At 45.5% G+C, this 26,948-nt stretch overlaps 2 long non-coding RNA genes across 6 annotated transcripts in view; one reads left to right on the forward strand and one right to left on the reverse strand.

Moving 5' to 3' along the window:
* LOC144698296 (uncharacterized) overlaps nt 1-26,948 on the reverse strand; it is an 869,665-nt gene that overhangs the window by 789,897 nt on the left and 52,820 nt on the right. The window lies entirely within an intron of this gene.
* LOC144698294 (uncharacterized) overlaps nt 1-26,948 on the forward strand; it is a 451,035-nt gene that overhangs the window by 204,447 nt on the left and 219,640 nt on the right. For 3 of the 4 annotated variants that reach the window (XR_013580487.1, XR_013580488.1, XR_013580485.1), the window contains exon 1: nt 6,222-6,269. The exons of the other annotated variant lie outside the window; for it this stretch is intronic. This is a non-coding gene — a long non-coding RNA (uncharacterized LOC144698294). Of the gene's footprint in view, nt 1-6,221; nt 6,270-26,948 lie in introns of those variants that run through there. 4 annotated transcript variants of the gene reach the window in all.

The raw sequence follows: 26,948 nt of genomic DNA on the forward strand, positions 1-26,948 counted from the left end.
CACTGAAGAGGCTGGGCAAAACAGTCCACTTGACTGGCACCACATCCACATTCACTCCCTTCACCACTGACGCACAGTAGCAGCAGTGTGTGCCTTCTACAAGATGCACTGCAGGGATTCACCAAGGCTCCTGAGACACCAGTGTCCAAACCCACGACCATTACCAGCCAGATGGACAAGGACAGAAGACACATGGGAACACCACCACCTGGAAGTTCCCCTTCAAGTAACTCACCATCCTGACTTGGAAATATATCATCGTTCCCTCACTGTTGCTGGGTCAAAATCCTGGAACTCCCTTCCTAACAGCACTGTTGGTGTACCTACACCACATGGACTGCAACGGTTCAAGAAGGCAGACCACCTTCCCAAGGGCAAATAAGGATGGGCAACAAATGCTGACCTAGACAGCGGATCTCACATCCCGTGAATGAATAAAAAAAGATCCAGGCTAGCCTGTAAATTATATTGCTTTGTTCTCCTTCACTGCAAACGTCAGTGCCTGAAGCAAGTAGTACGTATTGGCTCAGGTGAGGAACGAGCTGAAGCTTTCAATATTGGTTTTCTTAACATGGAGTTTCCAAATGGGAATTGTGCAGGGCTAAGGAGAAAGAGAAGGAAATTGTCATAAATTATAAAGCTCTTTGTACAAAACTGACATAGACACGATGGATGGAAGGTCCTCTTACTGCGCTGTGCCATTTGATGATGACATTGTTGATCAGTCTGTCTCCAGCATTCCTAATGAGAACAGCCGAATTCCATTTCTTCAAAACAAAGACCCAAAGTGCTGCTGCATGACGTCACAGTTTAACATTCCAGACAGCTCCATTGGGATCTTTACAGCGCAGGGTTTATAGAGGCGAGTGGGGGTCATATTCACTTCACATATGATGGAGCTGCGGTTTGAAACCTGACAAGAGCATTATCCAAGCTTGTTTAGATGAGTGTGAGCGAAATCACGATAATTTAAATTTTTGTAAACATGAGCACAAGGGTTGGAATCTTGCTGACTAAAGTTTTCACCATTGTTGATTTTAACCAAACGAATTATCAGTTAATTAGAAGGAAACCCATCAAAATACGTCCGTATTTTCTGATTCCCATTCATTTGTCAGCATTCAGGGAATTTGCTTTCGGAAATGGAACAAACACTGAGCCAAGTTGATAACACCCTTGCTTTCTGGGTGTGTGTCTCTCCTTAGGCCTCTGTCACTCTCGGTGTATATCTCTCTGTGTCTGTTCCTCTGCGATTGTCAATGTGGTTCAGTTCCCTGAGGGGGTTAAAACGTTTTTAACGTCGCAAACTTGATTCACATTAGTTGTGTGAATTCATGTTAAAATGTCGCTGAGAAAAGTATCAGCGTGAACGATAAAACAGGAGAGTGGCCCTCTCTATATATATATCCTACAACAACAACTTATATTTATAAAGCGCCTTAACCTAATGAAACGTCACAAGGCGTTCCCCAGAATCATTATATTACAAAGTGTAAAACTGAGCCACATATTCGGTCAGATGACTAAAAGCTCGTTCAAAGGGGGAGGTTATAACAACTGTCTTAAAGGAGGAAAGTATTTCATGTTCCAGCTAACAGCAATTGTTTTTCTCATTGGTGAAGAAGTCGCTTGTGTTCAACCTAAACAGACCAATTAGTCGGAGAAAGTTGTCTCTGAAGGAGGTCGGGAATGAAAAATAAATGTCAAAAGTTGCCTCCCTAATCCAAATGTCAAGCCTTATTGGTCGTTTCCCTGATGTCCAGTGACTGGGAAACGGCGCTTCCATTGGACCAACAGCGAGTTTTGGAAATTGAAAGTTGCGCATGTGCAGCTTGTGGGGCTATTTCACCTCACTGTCGATTTCATGTTCCAGATCACAGCAACCGTTGTTTTCATTGGCTGAAGAAGTCGTTTATCTTGAACCGAAACAGGCAGTTTTGAGGTGAAAGAAATCTGAACTGGAAAACAATAGGCAAAAGCAGCGTAGATAAGCCAAATCGAAAAATATCAGCCCAACTTCCCTGGTGGTCTAGTGGTCAGGATTCGGCGCATTCACCGCCCCAGCCCGGGTTCGATTCCCGGTCAGGGAATGTCGAGTTATTTCGTTTTTTGGAACGAGTGTTGATTATTCATTGTTTGTAAACGTTTAAAAGCCCCACCAGAATCAGAGGAGTGAGGGTTTAAGGGCACCTCAAGAGCTGGAAAACATCACACTTGGTTCAAGTGGAGTGAGGGAATGAAGGAAGAGGAGGAGAAGGGCTGGTTGCAAAGCACTGACTATAGAAATGTTGGTGTGACGCAAAATATGGGTGGGAGAAGAACGAATTTTGCTGCCTACTGTTTGCACTGGCACAAATATCAATCCTGATAGATCAAACAATCACTACTGCTCTTTGAAAGCAGCACGCCCGGCCGAATGGCCTCTTTCTGTGCTGTGACTTTCTATAATTTTATGTTTCCCAACAGCACGGGTCATTCTGCCATTTTATAACTGACTCTAGCGAGATGTACTTTCTTACCTTGTTTTCGGCTCTTTTGAAACTAAAACACGGAGCAAATTCAGCGAGTTTTCTTGTAATTTCCAGCACGAGATTTATCACGAGACTAATTGAGCGACACATTAATGGTGCCAATCCTTCACTGGAGCTCACCGCATCCAAAGAACACTGTTACCATCGGCCTGTCATGTACCTTCCTGCAGTACATCTGCTGAACAATATCAACTGATCACAGCTCTGCTTTCTTCACATTGAAAGCCAGTGTGAAAATCATTTAAACAGCTGAACAACTGGGAGGAGAGTGACTGTGGATAATCGGCACTGTGCACATTCCTGTAATTAGTATCTGGGAGAACCAGGAAGGTGAGATCCAGGTGTCTCTTTACCCACGAGTTTTACCAATTCCTACGAATCGACTGTGTCTGCATCAAGCAGCGAATTGACCTGGGAGCTGGACGGGCAGAGGGAGCTGGGGGCGAGACAGAAGCAGAAAGAGATGCGACATGAAAGTACTTTGAATTTGACGTGTGTCAGTTGCTTTCAGTGATGAATGTCTGCCTTGTAAGTTTCACAGGAGCCGCAGTGATTAGTTGTTGTTTTATTTAAGCAGCAAGATTTCAAAGTAAAAAGATAAAAGCAAATTACTGCGAATGATGGAAATCTGAAACAAAAGCAAAATATGCTGGAAAAATCAGCAGCTGAAGCGATGAAAAGGGCCAATGTTTCCAGTCCGTACGGCTCTTATTCAGATCGTTAAAGTATTACAGCACCAGCATGGAAATCGAACCCACAACCCCGACATTAAAAGTCACACGCTCAACCGACTGAGCTAGCCAGGAAGGAAAAGAATTGTTTCGTATCTCAACATACATGGCTAAACCTGCTGCTTTCTACCTGATACCTCAGCTTGGTCGGAATTTAAAAGTGTGGAACACAATCGGCCTACAAATGCCCCAAAGTTGCAATGCATTCCCCTCAATCATCAATAACATCATTCACATCTTCCACTTCTTAGCTGCACCTCCTTCCAAGAACTGTGATCGATTTTCCTCAGCACTTTCTCCTTCCTTTAATATTTGGCTGCTTTGTGTCCTCATTTTGAAATCAGATTCGCATCAACATCCAACACAAATTGAAATCCAAACCTGATGGACAAACAATGGAAAACAAGTCACTTGGTAACACAAATCCTATCGAGCTCATTTTCAGATTCACAACAGTCAGCTTTTCAATAAAATGAAGGAATTTTACAGTGAAAAGTTTAGAAAGTTTGTGTGACTTTTATTTGTGACTCACTCACTCGGGTATTCCGTAAATGCTGCTTGGAGGTTTAGTGACCGGGATATAATCTACCTGCGTTTTCCTGAGTCTGTGCTCGGTGTATTGGGAGGTTTGGCCCGGATTGGAGGTTCTCGCGTTCCAGGGATGGGTAGTAACCCGCTGACTGACGGTGCAGTCGCCGCTTTCTGCTAGTAGCGGGCGATGGGAGAGTGCGGGGCCGGAATATTGCTGCTTTGCTGCTTTTCCCTGTCTCACTCACTGTGGAGCTGAGGAAGAGAGAATAATTGATGGGTTTCGTTTGATTCCAACAATTTCATGGATTTCTAATGGGTTAGATGAAGGTACAGAGTGGGTCCAAATCTTTTCTCATTGTATTTGACAGAAAACGTAATTTTAAAAAGAAGCTGTTTTTGTGGGAGCTCACTGGACAACAAAAGACCTGCCACCGTTTTGGGGATATCTTGCAGCCCAAGTACCCAATAACAATCCAGAACTGTGTGGCAATGATTGGTGATGAGGGGGAAAAACAGTAAAAATCTTCACCCCCCCGGGTGGTTTTGAATAACCAACCTTTCAGTTAACAGGCAAACACGCTGACCAATTGCGCCACAGACACTTACACAAACCTAACTGACAAGGTATCCCAACCGGGGTGTCAGTGAGTCTAATCTTCAGATTGCCACTACCCAGATTGTTGTTGCGCTCTATCAGTTTTACTCTTCCAAAATAAAGGGTGGGACATTCATTGTGGATACATGGAAACTGTCTGATCCCACCCACTGTAGACACATCCATGTCACCGGGAACCAGCTCCCCTACAACCGGTGCCATCTCCCTTCGAGCCTTTCATTGTCTTGTCTGATACCAAGCATTCTGATTGTCCCGAAGCCGATATTAGTTTTGAATTCCTGATGTGCAGTAACGAGAATCCTTTCAATGTCTCAAATCAGTTAATTTCACTGTTAACATTAGAGTCACTGTTCCAGCGTCTTAAAGAAGGGAAAGCTGCCTTGACTGTCTCTGGTCAGTCGGGCAGTTCACCCTTCATTCGCATTGGATTCCATTCCTCAAAGGGGATTTTCATTTCCTTCTTGAGTGCCCTTACTACAACTGGCAGCATCTTTGGATTGAGAGGCATTATTAACATTTTAGATGCAGTGCAGTTCTGATGAAAGGTTACAGACCTGAAATGAAAACCGTGTCTCTCTCTCCACAGTCACTACCAGATCTGCTGAGAATTCCAGCATTTTCAGTTTTTATTTCAGATAACCAGCATCTGCAGTATTTTGCTTTACTTTACCTGATCAGTGAAACAGAAAAATCCTCAGGGTACTTGACAGGGCGCATTTGGAGAGGATGTTACCTCTTGTGAGAGAATCTAGAACTCGGAATCGCTGTTTAAAAACAAGGGGTCACCCATTTGAAATGGAGATGAGGCGATTTTTTTTCTCTCAGAGGGTCGTGAAACTTTGGAACTCTGTTCCTGAAAAGGCTGTGGAAGCAAAGTCATTGAATATTATTAAGGCAGAGGTCGATATATCCTTGGGAAGCAAGGGGATGATAGGTTATCAATGATAGGTGGGATACAGATTTCAGGTGACTATCAGGTTAGCCATGATCTTATTAAATGGCGGAGTAGGCTTGAGGGGCCGAATGGCCTACTCCTGTTCCTTTTTCTTATGTGGTGCTAAGAATGTGGAACCCATTACCAGTCGATTTCGAAACCCATGTCTGAGCTGAAAATGTGTAGGTAAACTCACACTGTAAACAGATTGTTCACCAGTTAAAATTGGAAAGGGATTCACTCTCATCCCATTTACTGACACAGCAACCCAGTCTTGGTGGTGGGAGACCATTCAGATACTTCACTTGTGCAAAGGGCTTTATTCAGTTTGCCCACACGTTAACACTCCAACTTTAAAAGTTCAAAAGATTTGATCCACAATCAGAGCAGAGATGCTGGCAAGACATGGTGTAAATGTTCCATGTAAGGGGGGAAATGTTACTAGCTCACCCCTTCTGCTGAGACGACACTGAGTTCAGATCTAACTGTCTGGGTTTGTTCTGCATCCAGGCGAGAATTGCGGTGGACCCTGGAGCAATTTGGCCGCTGTATCATTGATTCAACAATTTTATGTCTTGCCCCTATTGCACCCATCGTATTCTGATTACAGGACAGAGGTTTTTGTTCTGCAACGTGATCTTTCAATGGCAGAGCGACCACCCAGCATTCGCTGCGGGGCAGAATGTGCCCTATCTTCACAACAGCAGCACCATACGCATGTGTTAGAGGTGGGGCATGCGCATTGCGGTCGGACCATGAGCATGCGCAGTGCTGGTCTGTGACTGAAGCTGCTCAGAGCGGGTTAGGGAATGTCGAGTGGAGCAAACTAACAGAGTTAGTGGGTGTGTGAGGAAGAATGGAGCCAGCGGTGTGGGCAAGGAGGCTTCATAAAGAGACAGTGCAGGCCTCAGACCCCAAAGAACAAGGTACCGGTCTTGTGTTTGCAGAGAACGGGCCGAAAAATTCTGGATTTCTCCCTTCGCCAGGCCCGGGGTAACGGCCGCCATCTTTATAGAGGGCAATGTGCAGCATGGCGCATGCGCGGTCATCCTGGTCCAGGTAGCAGGAGGATAGAATGTTGCGCATTTCTATCCTGGACTGACAGGGAGGGATTTTGGAAACTCCTTTTACAGGGGGTTAGAAGGGGAGGATTTAGACACAGCAAACTCAAACCAATAGAAACGTATGTTCTTTCTGAATTTCAATCCTGGATTGACCGTGATGGATTTTTTGAATTGCATTTACAGGATGTTAGAAGAGGAGGAACTCAAGGGATACTTGAGGGAGATGAGAAACTGAAACCAAACATTACGACAAAATCTGAAAGTCTCTTGATTCACCAGGACCTGAATAGCACCAGCTTTTGAATGTAAACATTGAGGTCATTTTCAGTTACTGGGTAAGAAAATCTCTTCCTCACATTGTGGATCTTACCTAAAATCTTAAATCTCTGTCCCTTAATCCTTTCATAATCAGCTAATGGAAACAGCTTTAATTTAACTACCTTTCATAATCCAGTACACCTCTATCAAATCTCCCCTCAAGCTCCTTAACTCCGAGGAGAACAACCTCAGTTTCTTGAATTTAATCTTACAATTAAAATCCCTCATCCCTCGACCCATTCTGATAAATCTCCTCTGCCCCCTCTGAAGGACCCTTACATCCTTCGTAATATGTGGTGATCACTGGTTTGCACAGACCCAGATGTTCTGTGTCTGTGACATCATCACACATCGACAATTACACTGTGACATCATCACACATCGACAATTACACGGTGACATCATCCCACTCCCTGGGTATTTCCTCAACTGGGAGATTTTTCTCTGACTCCAGTGCTTCTGCTATCTTTTCAGCTGCAGGCTCCAGCAGGAGAGTTTAACTTTGAAAATGGTGATATTCTTTCAGAGGTGAGTATTTTTCACCATCCATCTACAATTTAGAGCTTTTAGTGCTGTGCTCTGTTTTCGGTGAGAGGTTCCAAGTCTCAGGGACTGGTGCGGCTCCTTTACTGAGGATCTGAATCCATGTCCATCCATTGCTCTGTTTCACCTCTGCCCTCCCTGATCACCTCTCTACCATAGTCCACCTTCCTCTGTCTCTAATAATGGATCTATTTGAGTTATGTTTAGTATTTAATTGTTACTTCTGCTGACTGTGTCTCAATGAGATTTCCACTGCTGCCCATCCCCCGACCATGTGCTGCTGGCTTCCCAGCTTTATCTTCCCACAGTATCTTTCATAGTCAGGAATTGTTTTTCCTGCGCTATAGTCCATTTCTATTCCACTTCTGAGCTTATATTGATCATCAAATTCTGCAGCATTTTTACTCCCAGTAAATCATTCTGCAAATCCTGAAATGTTTACTCTGTTTCCCTCTCCACAGATACCAGCAAATATTGCCAGTCCCCAGTTGCCTGTGGAGAAGATGATGTTTGACCTTCTTGAACCGCTGCAGTCCGTGTGGTGAAGGTGCTCCCACAATGCTGTTAGGTAAGGAGTTACAGGTTATTCACCCAGTGATGATGAAGGACCAGTGATTTCTGTCCAAAATCAACAACAAAAATTTGTATTTATATCACACTTTTAATGTAAGACAATGTTCCAAGGCATTTCACAGAAATGTTACAAAGCAAGGTTTGACACTGAGCCACATGAGGAGATATTAGGGCAGGTGACCAAGCGTTTGGTCAAAGAAGTGGGTTTTACGGAGTATCTTAAAGGAGGAAAATGAGGTAGAGAATGGGAGGGGTTTAGGGAGTGAATTCCAGAGCTTGGAGCCTTGGAAAGTGACAGAATGTGCACGAATGTGGAACAATAGAAATCAGGAACACTCAGTATGCCAAATTAGAGGAGCACAGATATCTTCAAGTGTTGTGATGCTGGAGGAGATTTCAGCAACAGGGAGCAGCCATACAGGAATTTAAAAATAAGGGGTGGAGTCGGGCGATGTTACTGAGGTGGAAATAGGCGGTCTTGGTGATGATGTGGATATGTGGTTGGAAGCTCATCTTGGGGTGAAATATTTCACCATGATTGTGAACAGTCTGGTTCAGTCTCAGACAGTTGTCAGGGAGAGGGATGGAGTCGCTGTCTAGGGAGTAGATTTTGCAGTGAGGACTGAAGACAATGGCTTCAATCTTCCAAATATTTAAATGGAGGAAATTTCTGTTCATCCAGTACTGGATGTCAGACAAGTCAGGATGGTGTGTGACTTGGAGGGGAACTTGGAGGTGATGGTGTTCACAAACACCTGCTACCCTGGTCCTTCTCGGGCGTAGAGGTTGAAGGTTTGGGAGATTCTGTCAAAGTTCTGGTTTATTTGTAGGCCTATGAAAAGCCCTGTCCTCACCCCCTGCCTCTCCCACTCCTCTCTCTGACTTTCTCTCTCTCTCCTTTTCTTCTTCTGTCACATAGAATTCTCCAGCCCAGCAAGTTGTGGATGCTCCATCATTGAATATATTTCAGGCTGAGATGGGGAGATTTTTGGTCTCTCTGGGAGTCGAGGGATATGGGGAGTGGGCGGGAAAGTGTAGTTGAAGCCCAAGAGAAGCCACAATCGTATTGAATGATGGAGCAGACTTGAAGGGCCATGTGGTCTCCTGCTGCCCCTAACACTTGTTTTATTATTGACCCCAGAGTCTTGTGTAGGCCCAGACCGGGTGGCAGGTTCCCTTCCCTGAAGGACATTAGTGAACCAGTTGGGTTTCTATGACAATCCAGCAGTTTTCATGGTCACTTTTTCCTATGCCGGCCCCACAAATTCCCAGATTCATTCAGCTCAATTTCACAACCTGCCTTTGTGTTTTTGTGGGTTCTCTCTCACTCCCTTTTTTCTGTTTTAAATCAATTCCACAGGGTGTTAGAAGGGGAGGATTTGCAGTCAGGAAACTGAAACCAAACATCACATCAGGATCTGACGGAGTCGCCCAATTTATCATAACCTGAATATCATCGGATTTTGAACATGGAAGGAAAAAGCTCCGTTCACAGTGGGGAGAAACCGTACACGTGTTCTGTGTGTGGACGAGGCTTCAGTCAATCATCTACTCTGTCAAAACATAAATGCAGTGAGAATTGGGAGAAACCATGGAAATGCGGGGACTGTGGGAAGGGATTCAATTACCCGTCTGAACTGGAAACTCATCGGCACAGTCACACCGGAGAGAGACCATTCACCTGCTCCATGTGTGGGAAAGGATTCACTTATTCATCCCATCTGCTGACACACCAGCAAGTTCACACTGGGGAGAAACCATTTACCTGCTCCATGTGTGGGAAGGGATTCACTCAGCTATTCAACTTGCTGAAACATGAGTGACTTCACACTGTGGAGAGACCGTTCACCTGCTCCACGTGTGGGAAAGGATTCACTCAGACATCTGACCTGCTGGCACACCAGCAAGTTCACACTGGGGAGAGACCATTCGTCTGCTCAGTGTGTGGGAAGGGATTCACTCAGTCAACTAACCTGCTGAAACACCAGCGAATTTACACTGGGGAGAGACCATTCAAATGCTCAGACTGCGGGAAGTGCTATAAAAGCATTCAGGTGTTCTCAATGCGGGACTGGGTTCAGGTGGTCATCTCAACTCACAGTACACCAGCGAGTTCACAGCGGAGAGAGAACATTCACCTGCCCCGTGTGTGGGAAGGGATTCACTCAGTTACCCAACCTGTTGACACACCAGCGAGTTCACACTGGGGAGAGACCGTTCACCTGCCCCGAGTGTGGGAAGGGATTTACTCAGTTATCCCACCTGCTGAGACACCAGCGAATTCACAAGTGACAACAGTGAATGGATTTTGCTGTTGATCACGTCCTGGACTGAACCATGTTGATTGGGGTCTTTTTCTACTAATGTTAATAAACTCCAACCCAGTTATAGCTGTTAATATTCTGAATAAAGTCAAATAAATCAGCTCCGTGTTAAACATACAAATTAGTTCCTTTTGAAGGGCTCTCCCTCTCCCCCTGTCTCCTCCATCCTCACCTCCAGCAACAAGTGTGTGGAGCTCATGGAGCTTCTTTGTCACTAAGATTGAAACAATCCGATCAGCTGCCTCTGCTGCTTCCCTCCGTTCCACTAACCCACCGGGACAAACTGTATCTAAAGTTCCCCCTTGTCTGAGCCCTGAACCCACAACTTTCTTTAGTTTCGCTCCCATTTCCTCTCATGCCACCTCGGTGCTCATCTTGTCCATGAGACCCACCTCCTGCTCCATTGACCCTATTCCCACTAAACTGCTGGTCACCCAACTTCCCCATGTCCACTGAGATTGTTAATGGTTCTCTCTCTTCAGTTACTGTCCCTCTCTCCTTCAAATCTGACATCATCAAGCCCTCGTCAATAAACAAACCTTTGGCTTTGTCCTTGCAAACTGCTGTCCCATCTCCAACCTTCCTTGCCTCTCCAAACTCCTCAAACATGTTCACACCTCCCAAATCCGTGCCCATCTTTCCCAGAACTCCCTGTCTGAATCCCTCCAATCAGGTTTCTTCCCCTGCCACTGTACTGAAACAGCTCTGATCAAAGCCAATAGTGACATCCTATGTGACTGAGACAAAGGCAAACTATCCCTTCTCATCCTTCTCGATGTGTCTCCAGCCTTTGACAAGGTTGACCACACCATTCTGCTCCAACACCTCTCCACTGTCATCTAGCTGGGTGGGGCTGCTCCCTCCTGGTTCCATTCTTCTCTTTCTAACCATCGTCAGTGAATCACTTGTAATGTCTTCCCTTCCCACTCCCACAGTTGTCTCTGGTGTTCCCAAAGGATCCAGCCTTGGCCTCCTCTTATTTCTCATCAACATTCTCCCCACAGCGACATCATCTGAAAACACAGTGTCAGTTATCACATGTACACTGACAGTGCCCAGCTCTACCTCACCACCACCTCTCTCCACTTCTCCACTTTTATTAAATTATCAGACTGTTTGTCTGATATTCAATGGTGGATGTGCAGAAATTTCCTCCAATTAAATATTGGGAAGACCGAAGCCATTGTTTTCAATCCCTAGATACCAACTCCATTCCTCTCCCTGGCAACTGTCTGAGACTAAACCAGACTTTTTGCAGAAGTGATGTCAGGTTTGACCCTGACATATGTTCTGACTCGGGTGTCTGTGTGTTCGTGAGTTTTCAGTCAAATTATGATGTGAATCTTCCCCACAGGCAGAACAGACAAACATTTCTCCTTCCATACTCAAAGGCTGGTCATGTATGCATTCAGTGATTCTATAAGATCTTATTGAGATTTTTGGTTTGAGTTTCCCCATCTGAAAATCCTCTCCCTCTAATCCCCTGTAAACACAGTTTACAAAAGTCAACACTGTCAGTACCGGTTAGAAACTCAGAACAGACAATTCTAGTTTCTATGGAATATTCGTTCTCCTTTCATTCCCCCAAATCTATAAATCCCTGTCCCACACACTCCTCCCCCTCTCTGCTCATTGTTCCAGATTCAGTGCCCAGTCACCTACTAATTCACTAATTCTTTTCCCCTCTCCAGATTCTCTCTCTTCCTGTCCTTAAAGTGGTGACTCAGCCTGTGGGTCAATCCCACTCCTTCACTCTAATTCTACCAAATAATTCAGCTCAAAACAACAAATCATCTTTAATGACTTCATTTGTCATTTGGATGTTTGGAAAGAATCACCTTTTTCCCAACTGTGGAGAACAGAAAATCCAGTGATTAATTCAGAGCCTCTTTCTCCCCAGGTCTGTTCCAACAAGCTGTGTCTATCTGAGTTACATTGATACAGACTCTCTCACTCAGTGAGTGATCAGATCTCACTGAACCATGACACAAGCTGTGTCTATCTGAGTTACATTAATACAGACTCACTCACTCATTAAGGGATCAGATCTCACTGAACTATGACACAAGCTGTGTCTATACGAGTTACATTGATACAGACTTTCTCACTCAGTGAGTGATCAGATCTCACTGAACTATGACACAAGCTGTGTCTATACGTGTTACATTGATACAGACTCACTCTCATTAAGGGATCAGATCTCAATGAACTATGACACAAGCTGTGTCTATACGAGTTACATTGATACAGACTCATTCAGTAAGTGATCAGGTCTCACTGAACTATGACACAAGCTGTGTCTATCTGAGTTACATTCATACAGACTCAATAAGTGATCAGGTCTGACTGAATTACATCAACAAGTGCAACAAATTATATTTATATCGAGCTTCTAATTGTCCCAAGAGTTTCACAGGGGCATAAGGACGTATTAGGTCAGATGACCAACTGCTTGGTCAAGGAGGTCAGTTATAAGGAGTGTCTGAAAGGGGGAAAGTGAATGAGAAAGGTGGAGAGGTTTAGGGTGGAAATTCCACAGCTCAGGGTCCAGGCAGCTGAAGGCCCGGCCACCAATGATGGGGTGATTAAAATCGGGGATGAAGGACATCCGGTAATGGTGCTCCATGTATGTGGGCCCCATAGCCCGGGCTCAAAGCCCAAATCTGAACTTTGGGTCATAGTTTGACCGTCTCAGAGAAAAACAAATCCCCAAATAAACATCTTGTAGGATTTTTGTTTATTGATACCAGAAAAAGTTTGGACCAGTTGAGTCCTCCTGTGCACTCGATGGAGATTGAACTTAACAAGAGTTAAAATCCGCTGGATTTCAGTGTCAAAACAAGAACATGTTTTCGCAAAGATAAAAAATACATAAACATTGAAATACTGCACAGAACAAATCTGGGGAAATACACCGCAGGTCAATCACCATTAGAAAGTGATAAGTTAGTGGTCACTGTTTCAGGTGGGACTCCTTCAGAATGAACACTTCCCACCACCAGCACCAACCCCCCTCCCCCAATCCCCTCCCTGTGAACTGAACATTCCTTCAGCCACTCATCCACCCATTGCCCATCCACCCAATGGCTCCCAGCCTGGATTGACATTCAGCATGAACCCAGTGAGAGGGTGAGCTGGCCCACGGGATGTCAGAATGGACAAGAGCTGGAAGTGGTTCCAATCAATGCGTTTTAAGTTTCATTGTTAAAAACAGGAAACTTAATATTTTGTCAAACCCCCATGTGCACACCCTTGGTGATTTACAATTTCTCACCCAGTCCTTTCCTCTGGTTTCAACATGGTTCATCCTGTGTGGGTTCAGCAGAGGTAGAGTCAGGCTGCTCGGGAGACGGGGGCAGAGTGTCGGGAGATGGGGGCAGAGTGTCGGGAGATGGGGGCAGAGTGTCGGGAGATGGGGCAGAGCATCGGGAGATGGGGCAGAGTGTCGAGAGATGGGACATATACTGTACATGTTTCTCATCTTCATAATTTACAACACTATTCCTGATGTTCATGAGCTGCCTCACTTTCTTTCCCATTAATTCCATTTGCTGATCTATCAGTAATGGACTTGCTGCCATCTCGAAAACTGTTTTCACCACTAAGGCTCCGCTGGTATTTAATAGTCTTCATGACATCATCGCACTGGGACTGGATGACATCATCGCACTGGGACTGGATGACATCATAAGAGTCCATTGTTTCTTAATGACCCACATCAATAACAAGAGGAAATATTAATAAACCTGAGCACATTATCTAGGCTGACACCCCAGGGTGACATTGAGGGACTGCTGCACTGTCAGAGACAGCATCCTTCACATGGAACTTGTGGAGGCTCTGGTCACAATCTTCCAATCCTCCTTATATAGTGGTGGTGTCAAAGGACTGACAGATTGTAAATGTTACACCCCTGTTCAAAAACACAGCAATTCCAGGACAATCAGCTTCACATCAATGTTGGGGAAAAGCTGGAGCCAATGATCCAGGAGAAAATCAATTGGCATTTGGAAAAGTATTGGTTAGTTCCAGCATTTTCTGTTTTTAACACTGATACTTCCCTGGATCCCAAGGCTCTCTGGGAGGTGTGGGGAGCTGGAACTTATACATGAGAGTAACCAAAGGTCTGAGAACTGAAAAAATCTAGGGTTAGAAAGGAGACAAGATCCAAAAATGGAGCAGTTGGGAACAGGACATTAATCAGTCTCCTCTTATCCTGGAGAAATCAAGGACTCGACATTCTGAGAGTTTGAAACAAAACTGATTTATTGAACAGACATCAAGATATTAAACTTCAGCCCAGTTACAGGGATTGTTAACATCAATAGAAACAAACCAAAACTGTCAGAATGAACATGGTTCAGTTCTGGATGTGATTAACAGCAGCAATAACAACAGAATCCAACCCCTGCTGTCACTTGTGAACTCATTGCTGTCTGAGCAGGTGGGATGACCAAGTGAATCCCTACCCACATTCGGAGAAGGTGAACAGCATCTCCCCAGTGTGAACTCGCTAGTGTGTCAACAGGTTGGATAAATGAGTGAACCTCTTTCCACACTCGGAGCAGGTGAACACTTTCTCTCCAATGTGAATTCACTGGCGTACACTGAGGTGGAATGAAGGCTGAATCTCTTTACACAGGAAGTACAGCGGAATGGCCTCTCCTTTTGTGAATTCGCTGGTGTTTCAGCAGGGTGGATAACTGAATGAATCCCTTCCCACACTGGGAGCAGGTGAATGGTCTCTCCCCAGTGTGAACTCGCTGGTGTCTTAGCAGGTGGGATAGCTGAATGAATCCCTTCCCACACTTGGAGCAGGTGAATGGCCTCTCCCCAGTGTGAATTCGCTGGTGTGTCAGCAGGTTGGATGACTGAGTGAATTTCTTCCCACACTCGGAGCAGGTGAATGGTCTCTCTCCAGTGTGAATTCGCTGGTGTCTCAGCAGGTTGGATGACTGAGTGAATTTCTTCCCACACTCGGAGCAGGTGAATGGTCTCTCTCCAGTGTGAATTCGCTGGTGTGTCAGCAGGTTGGATGACTGAGTGAATTTCTTCCCACACTCGGAGCAGGTGAACGGCCTCTCCCCAGTGTGAATTCGCTGGTGCGTCAGCAGGTCAGAGGATGCAGTGAATCCTTTCCCACACACCGTGCAGGTAAATGGTCTCTCTCCACTGTGAACTTGCTGGTGTTTCAACAGGTTTGATGACTGAATGAATCCCTTCCCACACTCGGAGCAGGAGAATGGTCTCTCCCCAGTGTGAATTCGCTGGTGATTCAGCAGGGTGGATAACTGAGTGAATCCCTTCCCACACTCGGAGCAGGTGAACGGCCTCTCCCCAGTGTGACTGCGTTGATGGATTTCCAGTTCAGATGGATGATTGAATCCCTTCCCACAATCACCACATTTCCACGGTTTCTCCATGGTCCAGGTGTCCCTGTGTCTCTCTCTGTTCGATGATCAGTTGAAGCCTAGTCCACACAAAGAACACGTGTACAGTTTCTCCCCACTGTGAAAGGTGTGATGTTTTTTCAGGTTGTGTAACTGGTTGAAGCTCTTTCCACAGTCAGTTCACTGGAACACTCTCATTCGGGTGTGTGTGTGTCTCGGTGCTTTTCCAGTCACACTGATGTTTGAAATCTTTTCCCACAGACAGAACTGACAAACATTTCTCCCTCCACATTCAAAGACTGATGATATTCAGGTTCTGCTGAATCGAGTGACTGTCAGATCTTGAAGTGATGTTTGGTTTGAAGATCCCCCTCTGTAAATCCTCTCCTTCCGATACCCTGTAAAAGGAGTTTACAAAAGTCATCACTGTCAGTACAGGATAGAAATTCAGAACAGACAATTCTCGTTTCTGTGGAACATTTTTTCCTCCCTTGTTCCCTCAAAGCTGCAAATCCCCGTCCTACACACTCTCCCTCTTCCAGGTGCTGAAATCCAAACAGAGTTTTGGACAATTATTTTTGTATCTTTTCAACAGATTTCTACAACTGAAGATAACAATATGTTTCATCATTCACTTCAGTCATTACTCGTGACAAAACATTAATCTGAAACCCCCTGACCGACCATACAGAATAGCAGATGTTAACCTTGTGTCCAAAACTTACTGGAGGTTTCATGAGTGATTGTGAAGGTGGTTTCTCCAAACCTCCCAGGGTTTCCTTCTTTCCTTCTCTCCCTCTCTAACTGAGTTAAAACTGGGATCAGTCTTATGCCCCATTCTGGTTCCTGCTTCTCTTCGTGATGACTAATTTCCTCCAGTTAAACACTGAGAAGACTGAAGACACTGTTTTCAGTCCCTGCTCCAATCTCCATTTCCCAGGTACCAACTCCATCCCTCTCCCTGGGAACAGTCTGAGATTAAACCAGTCTGTTCACAACCTCGGTGTTAAATTTGATCTCGAAAGGAGCTGCTGACCTCATGTCTGTGCCATCACTAAGATCGCCTGTTTCTACCTCCGTAATATCACCCGACCTCACCCCTGTCTCAGGAGTGTCTCATCTGCTGCTGAAACCCTTATCACTGTCATTTTTATCTCCAGACTCGACCATTCCAACACACTCCTGGCTGGTCTCCCACATTCTACCCTCTGTAACCTTGAAGACATCCATATTTTTGCTGTCTGTGTCTTCACTCACAGCGAGTCCCGTTCCCTGACCTTCCTTGGCTCCCGTTCAAGGAGCAACTCAATTTTAAAATTCTCATCCTTGTTTTCAAATCCCCCAATGGCCTCCTCTCTGTGGCTCCTGCAGACTCACAACCCTCTATGATATCTGCACTGCTCTAATTCTAGCGTACCCTGTTTTATTTGCTCCACCATTAGTGTCCGTGCCTTCAGTTCCCTCGACCCCAAGCTCTGAGATTCTCTCCCTCTGTCTACCACACTTTCCCCCTTTATCTTGTACTCATCAGGATAGAGGGAAGAATACCAAATTTCAAAAATTATCAGTCAGGCTTTTAATGTGGCTGACTTACACTTGCTAGAAGCTACGTATGTTCATCCACAGGGACCCGTCCTCTGCAGGCAGAAGGAACAAGTCCAGGCACGGGGCCTATTGTGGAATTAAACAAAAGCAGAGGGGATTTCAGCTCCTGGCTGTATTGTCCATGGCAACAACCAATCAGAGCCGACGGGCCAACCAATCAGCACCCTTTTCTCGTGCAGTATAAATTGTGGTTCCCTTTGAAATTTGGGATTCTTGCGTCTGTCCTGGTGAGTGCAACAGGAAAAGCTTTGACAGCTTGTCTCTTTTTTCGTTAATAATCAAATTCTGTACAAACAAGCGACTATTTAAGTATTTTGGTCACCTCCTTCTGTGTCTGAATGTTATACTTTATTTTATAATTTCCCTGTGAAGCTCACTGGGATGATTTATGATGTTAATAGAAGTTGTTGTTGTTTCTGACTGTTACCCTGATCTCCTGTTTTACAACAACCCATTGATTTCACACCAAACTCTATCTCTGATTTATTGTCCTTCCTGCGGGTCATTCATCCGGGCCTGCAGCCTCTGTAAAGATGGCGCCCACGCATGCTCCCTGTTGCACATTGCCCCCTATAAAGATGGTGACCGCACATGCGCTCTGCTGCTCCTTGCCCCCTATAAAGTTGGCGGCCGTTAACTCGGGCCTACTTCCGGAGAAATTACCTAATCTGTGTTTGGAAGGATGGTTCCTTATTGAGGGTTTAGGACAGAGACCGTGAATTCATAAAGCCTCCCAACTCACCCGCCAGCCCTATCTATGGTCACGGGTTTTTTTTTCCAGCTCTCAGTCCGCGCTCGGTCTTTGTAAATCCCGCGCTCGGTCTTTGTAAATCCCGCATTTTAAATCCGCTCGCTCCAGCTCTCTTCACGCCTGATTTCACGCTCTACGCATGCTCCAGCTCACAATGATTGACGGCAGCTCCAGACCAATAGGGAGAGGGGGCGGGACTGGAGGACCAGCGGGAGCGGCTGTTCCTCCGGCCAATCGCAGTGAATGAGGGGCGTGGCCGGGCTTGAATTGGAGCATGCGCAGCGCGTGTGGGGATCGGGATCAAGGCGGTCGGGTTGAAAGTCCAGCGGCTGAGAAAGGGCCGAGTGCAGGAGAGGAATGGAGCCGGAGGGTGGACTGGGAGGATTCACAAACACCCGGTGTAGGACTCCAAACCCGGATTACAAACTCCCGGAGCCCAGTTTACACCCAGTGTTTGGAAACTCCTTTTCCAGGGGGTTAGAAGGGGAGGATTTACACACAGCAAACTCCAACCCAGAGAAATGTTTGTCTCTTAATTTCTATCCTGGACTGACAGGGATGGATTTTTTATAATCTCCTTTGTACAGGGTTTTCAATGGGACGGATTTGGAGACGGGGAAATTCAAACCAAACTTCACATCAAAATCTAACAGAGTCATTCGATTCCTCAGGACCTGAATATCATCGGACTTTGATTGTGGAAGGAAAAAAGTTTGTCTGTTCTGTTTGTGGGAAAAGCACCGACATTTTCAAAATCCTGGTTAGACTGCACCTGAACCACTGTAATAACAATAAAAAAATGCTGGAAGTACTCAGCAGGCCTGGCAGCATCTGTGCAGCGAAACAGAGTTAATATTTCGAGTCAACATGACCTTTCATCAGGACAGGAATACTGTGTTCAGTTCTGGGCATCACACTTTAGGAAGGATAGACTATATTGGCCTTAGTGGGAGAGCAGTGCAGATGTACCTGAATAACAACTGGACTCCAAGGGTTAAATTATGAGGAGTGGTCAAACAAATGCATCAGAGTAATTACAGCACAGATAGAGGCCATTCAGCCCATTGAGTCAATGCCAGCTCTCTGTAGAGCAGTCCAGTCTGTCTCATTGCCCCACTGTGTCTTCAACCCCCTGCATGTTTATTTCTCTTAAATGCTGGTCCAATTTAATTTTAAAGCATTTATCATGTCTGCTTCCAGCCTGCTCGTAGGCAGTGAGTTCTGTGTTATTACCACATGTTGTGTAAAATATTCCTCCCTGCATTTGCCCTGTATCGTTTGCCTATAACCTTCAATCTGTGTCCCCCTAATCTTTGTACCATCACCAGATGGAATCAACATTTTCTTTGTCCACCTTATCTTAACCTGTCACAATCTTGTTCACCTCTATCCAATCTCCCCTCAACTCTGTAACTCCAAGAAGAACAACTTCACCTTCTCCAATCTCCCTTTGTAACCGAATTCCCTTTTTCCTGGAACCATTCTGGTAAATCTCCTCCGCATCCTCTCAAGGACCCTCACCCCTTTCCTAAAGTGTGGAGACCAGAACTGGATGCAATACTCCTGTTGTGACCTAACCAGAGCTTTATGACGGGTCAGCTTATTTTCCCTGTGTTTATACACATTAAATCTGCTTATGAAGCCCACGATCTCATATATTTTGCGAACTGCTCTCTCAATATGTCCTTTCGCCTTCAAATGTGTGCACATCAACCCCAGGTCCCCCAGTCCCTACACACCCTTTAGGACTGTACCATTGAGTACCCTATTCATTCTGCCAATATTCATCATCTCACGGTGAGGTTTGTATTCCATGGAATTTAGAAGATTGAGGAGGATTTTCTCGAAGTTTTCATGATATAAATTGGACATGGTGTGGTAGATAGAAGGGAACAATTTCCATTGGTTGGGGAATCCAGGACTGAGGAACATAGTCTAAAACTTAGAGCCCGAACTTTCAGGGGTGAGATTAGGAAAATCTTCTTCAGAAAAAGTTGGGAGAAGTTTGGAATTCTCTTCCTGAATTAGCAGTTCATGCTTGATCAATGTTCAGTTTCAATCTGGCATTGATAGATCCTTCCTAACACAAGGTATAAATCAAGGGACAGGAGAAAAAGGGTCACAGATCAGCCGTGATCTGATTGCATAGTGGGACAGACTCGAGGGGCTAAATGGCCAACTCCTAGAATCATCGAAACTTAGAGCACAGAAGGAGGCCATTCAACCCTTTGTGCTTGTGCTGTCTCTTTGAAAGAGCAGTTGTATTCGTCCCACACACCCACTTTCTATTTGTAACCCTGTAAGTTCCTCAATCCCAAATCCCTGTCAACTCCCTTTTAAAATTCCTGATAGAATCAGGTTCCAGCACCTTTCCAGGTAGAATGTTCCAGATCCTGACAACTCACTGTTGGTGCAGAAACTGCTGAACTCGATGTTGAGTGTGGAAGGTTGTAAAGTGCCGAATTGAAAGATGAGCTGCTGTTCCTCGAGTCCCCATTGAGCTTCATTGAAACATTGCAGGAGGCCGAGGACAGAGAGGTCAGAGTGGGAGTGGGGCGGAGAATTAAAATGACAAGTGACCGGAAGCTTAGGGTCAAGCTCACAGACTGAACGGAGGTTGTTCCACAAAGTGATCACCCAATCTGTGTTTGGTCTTCCCAATGTAGAGCAGATCACATCGTGAGCAATGAATACAGTAACTAAACTGCAAGAAGTACAAATAAATCACTGTTTGGTTTCATCTTGCACAACCTTGAGAACAGCCTGAATGAAGATACTTTACTTGAAGAATAAAGGTTAAAATATAATTACATTGTCTATCTCAGGGTGTAATCCAAGAACAACACCTTGTATTTACAGGAAGGGTTGTGGGGCTGGAGGAGGTGACAGAGATACTGAGGACAAAAACAGAATTACCTGGAAAAACTCAGCAGGTCTGGCAGCATCGGCGGAGAAGAAATCAGTTAACGTTTCGAGCCTTCATGGCTCTTTGGCAGAACTGAGGATCCGGTTGACATTGTCTTTCTCACCGGTGTCAAATTCATTTTCCATGGTGGCTCTGATCCAATATCCTGACACTGGGTGAGGGCCACATTCAGCAGAATTTATAAAAATGGAACTAGATACAAATAAACTATATCAGTATTTACTGACACCTCGGTTTTATTTATTGTTCCTGCTGCTCCCGGTACCCGGCATCTCTTCGCTTGAACCATCACATCAACACTCGGGGAAAATGACTGGGCTGAGGCCTGTCTCAGATAAAAACACGAGGACCACTTGTCACCACAGAATCTGTCGCGGAAAAACGGAGTGAACACTCAGAACCTGGAGGTTTATCTAGGAAGTCTTTATTAAAGTCGTGATATCACAGAGAGCCTAGTCGCATACAACGGAGCGAACCAGTCTCTGCCTAACACCTCTTTACACACATAGATATAGCAAAAGGTTCGTGACAGAAACTTGGGCAATTACAATAGTTTCAAATGGTTTCAAAAGATAGCGATCAGTGTTAATGGCTTAACGATTAGACAGGACAATGTCAATGGTTTAGCAAATAGACAGGACAATGTCAATGATTTAGCAAATAGACAGGACAATGTCAATGGTTTAGCAAATAGACAGTGATAATTGGTTACATATCCTGGGCAATGCACACACACAATAGTTTTTTTCTCTTAGATTTTGCCACCGTATCTGACATCCGGAGCCCCTTAGTCTGGGAAGGTAGCACTGGCCCTTTGATTTGCTAATTTATGTGCTGGCTGCGTGACTGTTTGGGGACAGTCTACAGTAAATTACATTATACATGTATTTTAAGTTTATTTCTCTCACAAATATAGGTGTATTTTATTTCATTCACAATTGTACGTGTATTTTATTTCATTCACAATTATACGTGTATTTTATTTCATTCACAATTATACGTGTATTTTATTTCATTCACAATTGTACGTGTATTTTATTTCATTCACAATTATAAGTGTATTTTATTTCATTCCCAATTACACACGTATTTTATTCCTCCACAGTCCCTCCTTGTTAATCTTTTCTTTTAGATTAACACCAGTGAGGAATAATATCTTCATCATCATACGGGGGTTCATAACCATGAGGAAAAGGCCGGTCCCTGGCGGGGTAAACTTTTTCTCCCCACCAGTGGGCTTCGCTGGGGCCAGTGTGCATCATTTGGGTAATGATTGGGGCACCCCCTAATCCAGTGGAGACACTATTGATAATCTGGGAGCAGCAAATCCATAAAGTAACACACGCACAGCACCCTATGATACATGCTACGACTATCCCAATTAAAAAGTATAGCAACCAACTTCCCCAACCGGAAAACCAACCTAGTATTGTAGACCACTGAGAATCTTTTTTATAAAAATCGCTCGAACTTTCCCCAGCCTTCTTTATTTCTTGTACCTTGTCCATGACATGCTTTCCCAAGTCAGTGATATTTTCAGAGACATCGGGGACATAAGTGCAGCACTCTGAGCCTATCATAGCACAAGTGCCACCTTTTTCAGCTAGAAGGAAGTCAAGGGCCATCCTGTTTTGTAATATGGTTAGGCGTAATGCTATCATTTCAGTGGTGCTGGCTGAGATCTGCTTCTGTGTTTTAATCGGAGCATCAGCCATTGAATTAGCGACTTTTTCAAGCGCAGCTGCCAGGTTGATAATTTCACGTGAATTACGAGCTGATCCATAAGGGGGCAAAGCAATCATCCAGAATCGTTCAGATTCTGAGATGCCACGGCGATGTAGGCGCCGATGTGGGTGCATATCTGATTTACCTATATGGTGAAGATAGCGATTTAAGTATGCTAGGTAGCAACAGCCACTCCAGGTGGGAGTGGTTTTGTTCTTTTCCGAATTTCCTACAGACATATTAGAGGAAAAGGACAGCTGAGGCATCCCAGGCAACCAGGGGTAAGCTTTATCTCCACAAACCCAATATGTACCATTAAGAGGGTCTGGTGGATGTTCAGCACCGGCGGACTTTCGGACAGATAGGCCAAAGATGTATGACACTGTAGTATGACAGGAGCTTCGTCCCAGATCATAAGTGCTGAGTGTAAGTTTGGAACACCAGCAGGTGGCGTTTACCGGCTCTAGCGGGGGTCTAATTCTAATCCCATGTTCTGTATAGTTCCACCCATTGGCAGGTGGAGAGCGACGGAACCAACCCCTAAACATATTGTGCTGCGGTGTTACAATATCAAAAGTTCGAACGTCAGCATACTCAGTGTCATTTAGAGGAACAACACGCCAATTACCCATCTCTCCCCCATGTTGGGGAGTCTGGGCACATATCCAACAGGCACCCGGACCTACCTCTCTAGCATAGGTGCGGCATAGAGACAATAAGGTGTTTGGGTGAGGGTCCCTTGGGCATACTCTGCGGAATATAACAAAGAACAATATCCTATACATAATGCAAGTTAAATCACTTAGTAACAGTTGCTATTCTGTCGCCAGACAATGTTTTTTACGGCGGGTGACATGGATCCAGTCTTCCTTCCCTTTAACCTTCAAAGCTGTCCGAGCTGTTGGCAACACGAGGTAGGGTCCTTTCCACCTAGGAGAAAGAGACTCTTTATTTAGATTTTTTACATACACTTGATCACCTGGCTGGAAGTTGTGTATAGGAGTATCTTCTGCGGTCACCTGACCCTTTCATGCAATTCAGCTGCAGTTTTGCATAGTGCTTAGGCGTAAGCCAAAGTCTGTTCATCGTTCCAAACTAAGGCTAATTTTTCGGCACATACAGGGGGCTGGGCTCTGGTAGTCATAGGATGTCCCATAAGAGCTTCATGGGGCGTTATTCCAGTGGCTCTATTTTTTCTATTTCACATAGCATAAAGCACTACTGGGAGTGCTTCTGGCCACGGGAGTTTATTATCCTGACAAACTTTAGACAGGGCGTTTTTTAATTCCCCATTTACCCTTTCTACCATCCCTGAGGACTTTGGCTGGTAGGGAATATGCAATCTCCACTGAAATCCCATAACCTGCGCTAAGTCTTTTACTATCTTTCCGGTAAAGTGAGTCCCTCAGTCACTATTTATTCCCATAGGTATTGCGTATCTAGGTATTATTTCTTTCCACAATATTTTCACTACCGTTCGAGCATCATCTTTTCGTGTGGGATAAGCTTCTGCCCATCGGGTGAACATGTCTACTATCACTAGCATATACTTATATCCCAAGGCCGGGGGCATATGTACAAAATCAATCTGTAAATTTTCGAAGGGTATTTTGAGCATCGGGAGGTGATCATACTTGGCTGCTGGCCCTTTGTTATTCTGCTGGCAAATTGAACAAGAGCGAGTTATTTTTTGTATGGTTGGGGTTATGCCTGGCGCAAACCATTGTTGGTTAATCGCATGTTGCATCCCTCCTTTGCCCATGTGTGCCTATGCATGTACTAGGCGATACAGGGGCAAAAACAGACTTCGGGGACATACCACCTGCCCATCTGGATGAATCCAAACTCCTTCCTTAGGACTGCATTGTGCCCGTTCCCATGTCCGCTTTTCCTGTTGAGTAGAGTTTTGTTGTGCTGTCTGTAGTTCAAAAGACTCTAAAACAGGGATGGGAGGGTGGCTGGAGACACGGAGAGCTTGCAGGAGAGGTACTTGTGCGGCAGCTACTCCTTTGGCTGCCTGGTCAGTGCGGGAATTCCCTTGGGAAACATCATCAGTTAAATTAGTGTGTGCTTCACATTTAATAATTGCCAGGTGCTTGGGCAACTGAATTGCTTCGAGGAGGTTTAATACAAGTTGGGAATGCTTGATGGACTTTCCAGCTGATGTAATAAAACCCCGATTTTTCCATATCTGTCCGAAATCATGCACAACACCAAAGGCATAGCGGGAATCGGTGTAAATATTGGCTGCCTGATCACCGGCCAGGATGCAGGCTCGGGTGAGGGCAATAAGTTCCGCTGCCTGCGCTGAAGTGCCAGGGGGCAAGGCATAGGCTTCTACAGTGCGGTGCGGGTCCACGATGCCATAACCGGCGAGGAGTAAATAGTCTCTTGGTCGATGAGAAGAGCTGTCAGTGTAAAAGATAACATCCGGATCGAGCAGGGGGTCTATCCGCAGATCCACCCTGGGGGAAGTGGACTGTTCGACCACTGTGAGGCAGTCATGCTCCACATCAGTTGGGGGCTCCGGCACAAAGGTGGCAGGATTATTGCAGGCGATCGGCGGTAAGTATAATAGGGGTGTGATAGCAAAATTACTTCGTATCCCATACATCGTGAGGCAGTAAGATGTTGTGTAGCGGCGGAGTTTAAAAGTAACATGACAGCATGGGGTACTCGCACCTGACAAGGGTGGTCGAGGACCAACGGTAAAGACTTTTCGAACATGGCAGCGGTGGCTGCGATGTCACGGAGACAAGCAGGCATTCCCAGTACTACAGCAGGGAGAGCCGTAGAGTAGTAAACAACTGACCTCCTTCCTCCTCCATGGTCCTGTATAAGCACTCCCGTGGAGATTCCTTCCTTCTCACAGACGTGCAACTGAAAAGGGCGCGCATAGTTAGGTAGCCCCAAAGCCTGGGCTGTTGTTACAGCTGTCTTGAGGGCTCGGAATGCTGACTCCCGTTCTGGAGTCCATTGAATGAGTGCGGGTGCTTCTTTCAGAGTAGCAGCACAGAGGACAGCATCATGCAGGCGATAATCGGGTATCCATTGTCGACAATAGCCAACCATGCCTAGAAAAGAAAGGACTTCCTTTTTAGTCTTCAGAGGGGGTATTCGTAGGATAGCCTGTACTCGCTCAGGTCCTATTTGCCGAGTTCCAGCCTTCAAGGTGAATCCCAGGTACTGGACTTGTGACTGGCAGAACTGTAGTTTAGACCTCGATACCCTGTGGCCTCTTGTAGCTAAGAATTGGAGCAAAGTCACTGAGTCCTCTACACCGTCCACCAGGGTAGGTGAGGCCACTAAAAGGTCATCTGCATATTGTATCAGGGTAGGGTTTCCATTCAGACAGCATTTTTCCAAATCACATTTCACAGCAGCTGCATACACAGCGGGGCTCTCTGTATACCCTTCGGGAAACCGTGTCCAGGTATATTGTCGTCCTTTATATGTAAAAGCAAACAAATACTGGCTATCCAGGGCGGAGAGGGATAGAGAAGAATGCAGAACACAAGTCAACTACAGTGTAGACCGCAGCTTCAGACGGGATAGAGGATAGAATCACATTTACATCGGGCACCACCGGGGCTATGGGAATCACAATGTTATTTACAGCTCGCAAGTCCTGCACAAAACGCCATTCATCTGGCCGTCCAACTTTAGGTATAGGCAGTATTGGTGTGTTACAGGTGCTGACAGTAGGCTTGAGAAGCCCTTGTTGGAGCAGGGAGTCTATGACTGATGCGATGCCTGCCTCAGCTTCAGGGGTCAGTCAGTACTGTCGAATGCAGGGCAGCACAACATTCTTTCGTAGTATGACAAGGTGGCCCGGGGCGGTGAGCACTCGGCCTACATGAGTATTGTGCAGGGCCTACAAATCGCTATTGATTATGTCCAAGGCTGGAGGGCCAATGAGGCTGGGCTGCTCAGGGGGCTGCTGCCGCTGAAATTCAGCAAGAGGGTCGATTAACTGACAGGAAATACCAGGGAGGTATATTCTACCCTCAGCAGGTCCAAACCACTCAAAAGATCCAATGCATTCAGAGGTAGAGGCCGACTGTAACCGTTTAATCATGGGATCTATGTGCTTTGCCAGGAAGAGGGGCGATTAGCGAGTGTCAAGTGGGGCTTGAATCAAGGTCCATACGGAACAGGGGCTGCTGCTCTGTGGTTAGGTGCACCGAGACGCCTGTGCCCGCTTCCCCGAAATAAATGTAGCGGTCGGGGCTGACGGAGGTTAACTGTCCTGCAAGAGCATTGGCCTTTTGGTGATACTCAGGGTCATCTGTCATTGTAATCCACACAGTACAGTGTAAGCGAGAGTAATACTGCACCACCTGTAACAGGCTTTTCAGAGTCCGAACAGGAGTTAAAAACGGCAGC

This window comes from Cetorhinus maximus, chromosome 23 (assembly GCF_964194155.1).
Source record: "Cetorhinus maximus chromosome 23, sCetMax3.hap1.1, whole genome shotgun sequence".
Lineage (NCBI taxonomy): Eukaryota > Metazoa > Chordata > Chondrichthyes > Lamniformes > Cetorhinidae > Cetorhinus > Cetorhinus maximus.